The 8,211-nt window shown below is 41.1% G+C and overlaps 1 protein-coding gene across 1 annotated transcript in view; it reads right to left on the reverse strand.

Moving 5' to 3' along the window:
- The window catches only part of LOC119661658 (5-hydroxytryptamine receptor), a 634,419-nt gene extending 631,879 nt beyond the window's left edge, over positions 1-2,540 (reverse strand). The window contains 1 exon segment of the mRNA XM_038071091.1: positions 1,364-2,540. The gene's annotated coding sequence lies outside the window, so the exon portion shown is untranslated.
- Between the last annotated feature and the right edge of the window lie 5,671 nt (positions 2,541-8,211).

Genomic DNA, 8,211 nt, shown 5'->3' on the forward strand with positions numbered 1-8,211 from the left:
CATATATTTATATGTATACATTCCCAGTCTGATTGGATTTGGAAAGACGCGTAGGTAGGGTCGGACTGAAAATAAATCCCAACAAAACTAAAGTTTTCAGTTTGACGAGTCACCGCCCTTTTCCTATGTGCATTAACGAGTCAGACATGAAGGAAATCGGTTAATTTGTCTATATCGGTAGCGAGGAAACGATAATCTGTGTAGGTGTACGTTTCCGTGCTGTTTAGAGGTCGGAAGAGGCAGTGGAGAGGTCAGACTTTAAGAAGGGGCGATGAATGTATGGTTAGTTATCTATTGTAACGGAAACCAATTTCCGAGAAGACCAGGAGAGGGTAGCGTATTTTGCCGAACGAGAAACGATGCGTGGTGGCCAGCCTATCGTTCAAAGCGAATCAGAATGAGAGAGATTCTGAAAACGTCAGCGGTCTTCCCTCGGCTGAGGCACTGACACTTTGAAGGCTATAATTTTTCAATCACGTGAATTTAGATTTTAAGTCTTGAGTCTTTGTTATACGTAAGATTTCCGATATTTTCAGAAAAAAAAAAATTTTTCCGTGAGCCAGTTACAGGAATTTGCCTATTCAAATAGATTTGAGTCCGAAAAGTGAAGGCGTGTGTATATAGCTAGTAGGTCAAAGTATATAAAAATTTAATATGTCAGACTATGCGGCTATGCGCCCCAGCATTCATTAAATAAACCTATATTAGTGGCGGACGATAGGTGCGGCAAGCGATTCAGACGTCAAGAGAACGAATGGGGTGGTAAGAATGAGACGAGACCTCATATGTTTCAGGTGGTTCTCACGGTTTTCATAGACTATAACGGTATTGGGTACCACGAACTTTGAAGTTGTAGGCTGGTGGATGCTGACCAACGATAACTGTTATTATTATTCTTGAATATTTTATGTAAATCTATTGCTGCCTAAGGAAATAAGGAAGCCACTAAATTGAATAGCCTGACATAAGAAATGGTTCGGCATTATTAACTATTCTTACGTACTCATGGAATTCTCGTGTATCTATATATATAATTTCATACCTGAAATGCTAAGGTTCCAGTTGTCATTAAGTCAGGAAAAAAAGTCGAGTTTAAAAAGTCGTAGTTGGCTTAATAAACTTAAAACGGCCTTACCATGCCCAGATCATTTGTTGACTGTTTTATGGTCTCATTTAATGCTTACGGTAACAGTCCGTTTCCCAAGAAAACACGCTATCTGCGAGTGAATTTGTGGAGAAGCTGTAACATTGCATGAACTCTCCTATCTGAATTGCTTTATTTTATATAGCGGTTAAGACGTGTACTGTTCCAATTCCTGCATTGAAGTTCATTATAAAAGTATGACATGGTCAAATGACTTACCTTTTTCATTAAACAATTTCGGCTAATCACAATCACATCCAAGCATGAACTTTGTCTCCTTAACCAAATGGAATTTCACAAATATTATTCACCTTGCAATTGCTGTCGCATCACTTTTACATTACACGAAACTTGTATCTGGTCACAACACTCTACCGCACTCCCGCTTAAAGAAATTGTGGTAAAGAAAATCCATTCTGTAACTTTGATTTTAGGGCTTCACTTTTCCGATCATACAAGCGAAATGAACACTCCTCAAACCATTCACTTTCCGAAATGAGACGACCTCCACATTGGCCCAGACAACCCTGATTAAAGGGATATCGGGAACAATAGCGATGGTAATCCGCGGTCGAGGGCACCAACCATATCAACCAAATGGAGCTGATTTCGACTCCTCAGAATCCCCCGAATCCCTCAAAACTCCAGTCGACCAAATCCACGTCACTCAATTATATTCCCTCTTAGTGTCCATTTTTCTACTGTACGTTTATTCCAAGCACAGCTCACCACCGAGAATTTTATTACATTTCTGAAGGGATAAAGGGCATACATATATTCGTAGGGAATCTTTTTTTTCCACCCGTTATGAACGATAGGCCAAGTCGAATCTCATCGTGCTGTTTCGGCATTCAGGAACCGCCTTTTTATGCCCTTTTAGGTGGATATAAATTGTTGAATATTTCACACAAAAAGAGGTCACAAAAAATCCAGCGACAAAGGCGAGAACAGCGTGGTGAGAGGGGAAGGATGGAACGAATATTCCTTCTTTTATCCTTTTGCTGGGCCCAATAACAACAACCGATGATGCTTCGAAATTTTTATTCACTTAATAGAAGTACCGGATCTCTACTAAATTCAGCACACATCGAGGAATATAGGAAATATAAAAGAAGCTTAACGTGAGACTTGGAGATGCTTGAAAGGATGTGCCCGGAGGAAAGGGCTTAGGGAATGGTCGGAGGCATATCAAAAAAACCTAGACACCTCTTATATTCGCGCCATTTCACCGAACAAACTGCGAACTCCTAACCGGGCAATTACTAATCTGTCAGAAATAGTTTTTAGAATCGACCGTGCACTTCAGCAATTAAAATCAATCAAGGTTTGTCCAAATAATAAGAACCTTCAAAGGCTTGGCCCACGAAATACTTCAATCTAATCCGAGGGCCCTCAGAAAAATCTCACTCGCAAACGATACGCTAGTGCTTCCGAATACTCGCAAGGCAATCCCCAAACTGACTGACTTGGGCTGTGGAGCTGACTACATTGTAGACGTCAGGGAAACTGCTGCTCGGTAAGGTACTAGTACGCTATCGTACAGAGCGAGACTATTGCCTATGGGATCCAGTATCCAGTGATGATTCCAAACTTGCTGCCTTTCATCATGAAAAGGAAAGGAATCCTTTCCCATCACCGGATCAAGTGTTCCAGTATAGGTGTCTTGTGAGAGCTTTTCAAGCAGCCTGGATGCCAAATGAAGTGCAAGTCGTGGTATTTTGAGAGTTGGCTGCGAGTTGATACACTTTCGAATTGTCCATATTCGTGGGAGTCGGTTGTACTAAATTTGGAAGCAACAAATGATACTGGAAGCGAATGAGAAACTTTAAATTTTTTTGGATTTTACAGACCTTAAATATTAGCCAACAGTAGTTTGCTTCAGTTTCTTTTATCTTTTCATCATACATTTCCTTAGTGACAGAAGTATAATAAGTTCGTGATAACGGAGTTTAAATAAATGTAAATCTTCAATCTTGTTATTCACTAGTTTGTTATAAGAAATATATATATATAGGTTTCACCTGGTTTGCTGGCTTTCGGCACAATTAAATAAAATTGCAATAGTGAAAGAAGACTTCAAAATGAGACCTGCTTTCGACCGCTTCATTAAAACGCTACCTAAAATTCTATATTTAAAGTAGTTTTATTGCACAATTCTTTTGGACAAGAAAATAATACACTATTGCTAGTTGTTTGTTAAGCTTAGGATATACAACAGTTTTTCACTTAATTTGCATTCATCAATGAATTATATGTTTTTTGTTAAAGTAGACTCCTCGGAGAAAAGTTGGTCTCATCCGCGGAAGCACACTGCCTTCCATGTGGTCCATATTAAAAAAAAAAAAAAATTCTTTCTACTTTTTCTTTAAAATAACAATGGTAAATTTGTAAAAAAAAATTCTAAATCGTTGTATTTTTTGCGTTACATTGCAGAAAAGATATTTCTTGTAATAAACTTAAATATTTTTGAGGCGCCTTGCTTCCTCGAAAATTTGAACGAATATGGTTCGAGAAAAAGGTATTTAAAGGTTTGACAATATATTTGTCGTAAGCAAACTCATTAATGAGATGTTCCTAAATTCTTTCTCGTGTGCTGTCTTGCTTTCCTATTTTCTAATAGTATACATTTTTACATAATATTTAGACCTTAGTCAGTTGACCTTAATAATATAGGGCCGAAGACATTATATAGAAAAAATGACTGTATATTTCCAATTTTATGCCTGCCGCTGCGCTTCATTCTTTGCGCTACAACTTTAGAAATATTTTGGAGATTTTGGCCATACATTTTGAATATATTTTACTTTTTTTACTTTTCTTATGTCAAGGAAAAAATAATCAAGTTTTAAAAATTGTTACACTACTACTACTACCTTAACGAAAAACAATTTGGTTTGATTACAACTTTGTTAATAATGAAAGGATTCCCCCGTTTTATCCGGCACTGCTGCCTTGATTGATATTTTTTATTATAGAAATTGCGCTTAACAATCATACTCTATGAGCATTGGCAATTCGCCACAACTGTCCTGTGATTTACTTTTTCTCCCTAGGGCAAAACAAAATGTTATTAAAATCGCTGCGATGTGAGTCTCTCTGTCTGTTTGTCACTTGAAAGTCCTTTTGATGCAGCGGCATGACTTTGCATTGAGTTTAAGGCGGGCTCGCCATACATGCAAAATGGAGGTAAACGTTTTTTTCCACAGAATATGGCCACGTGAGATATCAAATGAAAGTACTCACTTGTTACTTTTCGAAATTGACTTTCAATGGAAGAGCTAACACTCAAAATGTCCATAATTAAAATTCAAGTTAGTTGAAGTTACAATCAATGCTATATAATCGGCGTAACCCATCACTACCAATATTCACGGTAGTAAGGGGGTGCGTCATTCGGTGATATATTAAGGACTTCTGTTAAATAACCATCATCAAACGCAGTGAGGTAAGTGAGAATACAAATCGTCGCCGGAGAATTTTAACCAGTAGCCAATTTTACGGTATCAATGATTTATCAGGACTTCGCGGAATCCACATTGTTGATCTGAAAGGTCTCCTCTTTAACTGTTGGGGCTAATATTCTGACACTTCCATTATCTTCAAACAGGCACGCTTCGCACAACTCGAAGAATATGTTCGGTCTAGATTTCACGCGAGTTAAATTACCTTATTCGGTACTTCGTCGCCACTGATGTGCCAGACCATTCAACGGGCACGCAGACAGGTCAGGATAAGGATCGAGGCAGGACCACCTTTCCGAAAGGTGTTAACATTGCTCTGGGTGGTCAGAATTATATCAAAATGGATAAAAGCCTCTAACAGACTTCGGATTTTTGCGACATTCTCGCCGCTTCCCTATTAGAGGGTGTCCTTTGTTTCGAAAACAAGGTTTTTTGACATGCCTTCAAATTCAATATTGGACTTTACTCGTACATGCTGATTACCTTTGCGCACACAAAACCACTCACCGGCCTACCCAAGTTGCATTATATAGCGATTGTATGTCTATAAGAATCTCACCACTTCCCAACCCTCCTAGCATATTAATACTTTCTAGAGTGCCACTGGGCCATTCGCAATCACATCACTGTTTAGACAATAAAGTATAGTACGCAACTTAAACTTTTCCAGGTATACCCGATATATCCATGCTCAACAACCCATATTCCGGTCTAGGCCTGCCTAGGATCTCCAAATATCGATATCCCGAAAAGTCGCCTGGCGTCCTGACGTATGCCATCGCTCCATCTCAGGCAGGGTCTGCCTCGTCTTCTTTTCCTACCATAGATATTGCCCTTATAGAGTTGTCGGGCTGAATTATGAGAATATTGAGCCTATTTTATCCACAACCTGACGGTCATGATATCGCTCATAGATTTCGTCGTTATGTAGGCTAGGGATTCGTCCATCCTCATGCGGGGGACTAAAAGTTCGCAAATTTTTCTCGCTAACAACCTACGTGTCCAAGTAATGCATAAGGACTGGCAAGATCATTGTCTTGTACAGTAAGAGCTTTGACCCTGTGGTGAGACGTTTCGAGCGGAACAGTTTTTGTAAGCTGAAATAGGCTCTGCTGGCTGCCAACAACCGTGCGCGGATTTCATCATCGTAGCTGTTATCGGTTGTGATTTTCGACCCTAGGTAGGATAAACTATCACCGGTCTAAAAGTTGTACTCTCCTATCCTTATTCTCCCCGTTTAAACAGAGCGGTTTGATGTTGTTGGTTGGCTGGTTCTTGGTGCTAAAGTTACCACCATATATTTTGTCTTGCCTTCATTGGTGTGCAGCCCAAGATCTCGCGCCGCCCTGCTCGATCTGGATGATGGCACTTTGTATGCTTCGGATCGTTCTTCCCATGTCAATATCGTCAGCATAGGTCAGTAGTTGGGCAAAAGAGGATTGCACCGCTCGGCGTTTACACCGGCACCACGGATTACTATCTCCAAGGTCAGGTTAAAGGGGACACATGATAGTGGATCCCCTTGTCGTAGATCGTTGTTGATGCCGAATAGGTCTCGAGAGTGATCCTCCTGCTTTTATCTGGCCTCGCATATTGGTCAGCCTAATCACTCATGTCCATTTCGTCGCGATCCCGAATTTTCTCACGACCGTGTACATTTTTACCCTGGCTATGCTATCATAGGCGGCTTTAAAGTCGATGAAAAGATGGTGCCACTGCTGTCCATATTCCAAAAGCTTTTCCAACGCTTGCCGTAGAGAAAACATCTGAACTGTTGCTGATTTGCCTGGAGTGGCCTAGCAAGATAGCGGAGAATATCTTATTAGATGGTACTCAGCAACATGATACCTTGATAATTGCTGCACTGTATGATATCTCCCTTTTTATGTAAGGGAGGGATAATACCTCTTTGCCAGTCGTCTGGCATTGAGTTGCTGTCTCACACCTTGAGTACAAGTTGATGAACCACTTGGTGTAATTGGTCACTTCCATATTTAACCAACTCGCCTGTAATTCCATCGGCTCCTGGCGACTTATGATTTTTAAGCTGATGAATTGCACGGACTGTTTCTTCCATACTTGGTGATGGCAATATTTGTCCGTCGTTTTCATTTGGCGTGACTTCCAGCTCGTCGATGTTCTGGTTGTTCAGTAGTTTATCAAAGTACTCAATCCATTGCTCCAATATGCCCATTCTGTCAGAAATCAGATTTCTCTGTTTGTCTCAGCATGATGACCATCGAGGTGTATAAGGCTTCATCCTGCTGACTTGTTGGTAGGCTTCCTTTTTCCGTCTGTGAATTCGCTTCTACGTTCGAAGAATTTCGTGATAAGTCTCTGCGCGTGCCCGCGTTCTTTCAGAATGCAACATTACTTCCGTTCCGCGACTAACTTACATTCATCGTCAAACCAGCCGTTCCGACTTTTCTTGGGATTTGGGCCAAGTATGTCTGTGGCCGTATCAATGATAACGTTCTTTAGGTGGTTGCGAAGATCATTTGTTGATGCTTCATCTCCAGAACATCTGTTACATTCGGTTATTGCAGCATCTATTTCCATCTTGTAGGTGTTGTGGGGGGCTGTTTTGTGAATTGGCTCCAATATTCACTCTCACCTGATTGTCAGAGGGATTTATAGGTAGTGTTGCAATTCGAGCTCGAGCACTGTGCCAACAAGATAGTGGTCCGAGTCTATATGTTCTGACATTCATTAAGGCTGAGAGGTGGCGGCATTCGATCAACTACGTGGTCAATTTGGTTGAAAGTGGTCCCGTCTGGAGAGGCCCGTGTTTGTTTGTGGAACGCTTCCGCGCAAACCGGGTTCCCCCAACATCAATTTCGTATGATATCATTATCATTTGCATTTTGATGTAAACTATGGGAGCCAACGTATGGCCTGCATATGGGCTTCGTCACTACTTGGCTTTTAAAATCCCCGAGTATGATTTTGATATCATATCTGGGACAGGCTTCGAGGGTTCGTTCTACTACCTCGTAAAAGATATCCATCTCCGGCTCTACAGAGCCCTCTATAGGGGCGTGAACATTAATGGGGCTTATATTTCTAAATTTGCCTCGCAAGCACAGAGTGCATAGCCTTATATTTTCAAAGCCGATAACAGCAGGTTCAATGGTTCACATGGTTTACTGGATGGCGACTATAATATATGGTGTAGCGACTACGAGAAACGCCAGCGCATCTCTTGTAACGCTGTTACATAAGCATTATATTGGGACAGGGTATCGGATAGCTGCTTGCCAGCTCTTTCTCTGTACATGGAGCGCACGTTCCATGAGAAAATGCGCAAATCGTTATTCCTTTGTAGTTGCCGGGTTCATTGTTGCGTTATCAGTCCAGACCGAGGCTCCTGTTGTCGCTTCGTAACAAGTTGTTTTCCGTGTAGGTTTTCAGTCCCTACCCAACCCCCAACCTCGAGGGCCAATTGGTACAATTTGTCCCGTTTTTAGGCGCGGGAGATTCACCTTCATCCTTCTCCGTCTGCAGCTTTTCGTTAAGAAAGAGCGGTCACCACGTGGAAGTAGAGATAGGGTTTGGTAGTAGAACTGTTTGTGTTGGTTCAGCAAGGCGTTTCCCTGGTTTTATGCT

Source organism: Hermetia illucens, chromosome 1 (assembly GCF_905115235.1).
Source record: "Hermetia illucens chromosome 1, iHerIll2.2.curated.20191125, whole genome shotgun sequence".
NCBI classification, from domain to species: domain Eukaryota; kingdom Metazoa; phylum Arthropoda; class Insecta; order Diptera; family Stratiomyidae; genus Hermetia; species Hermetia illucens.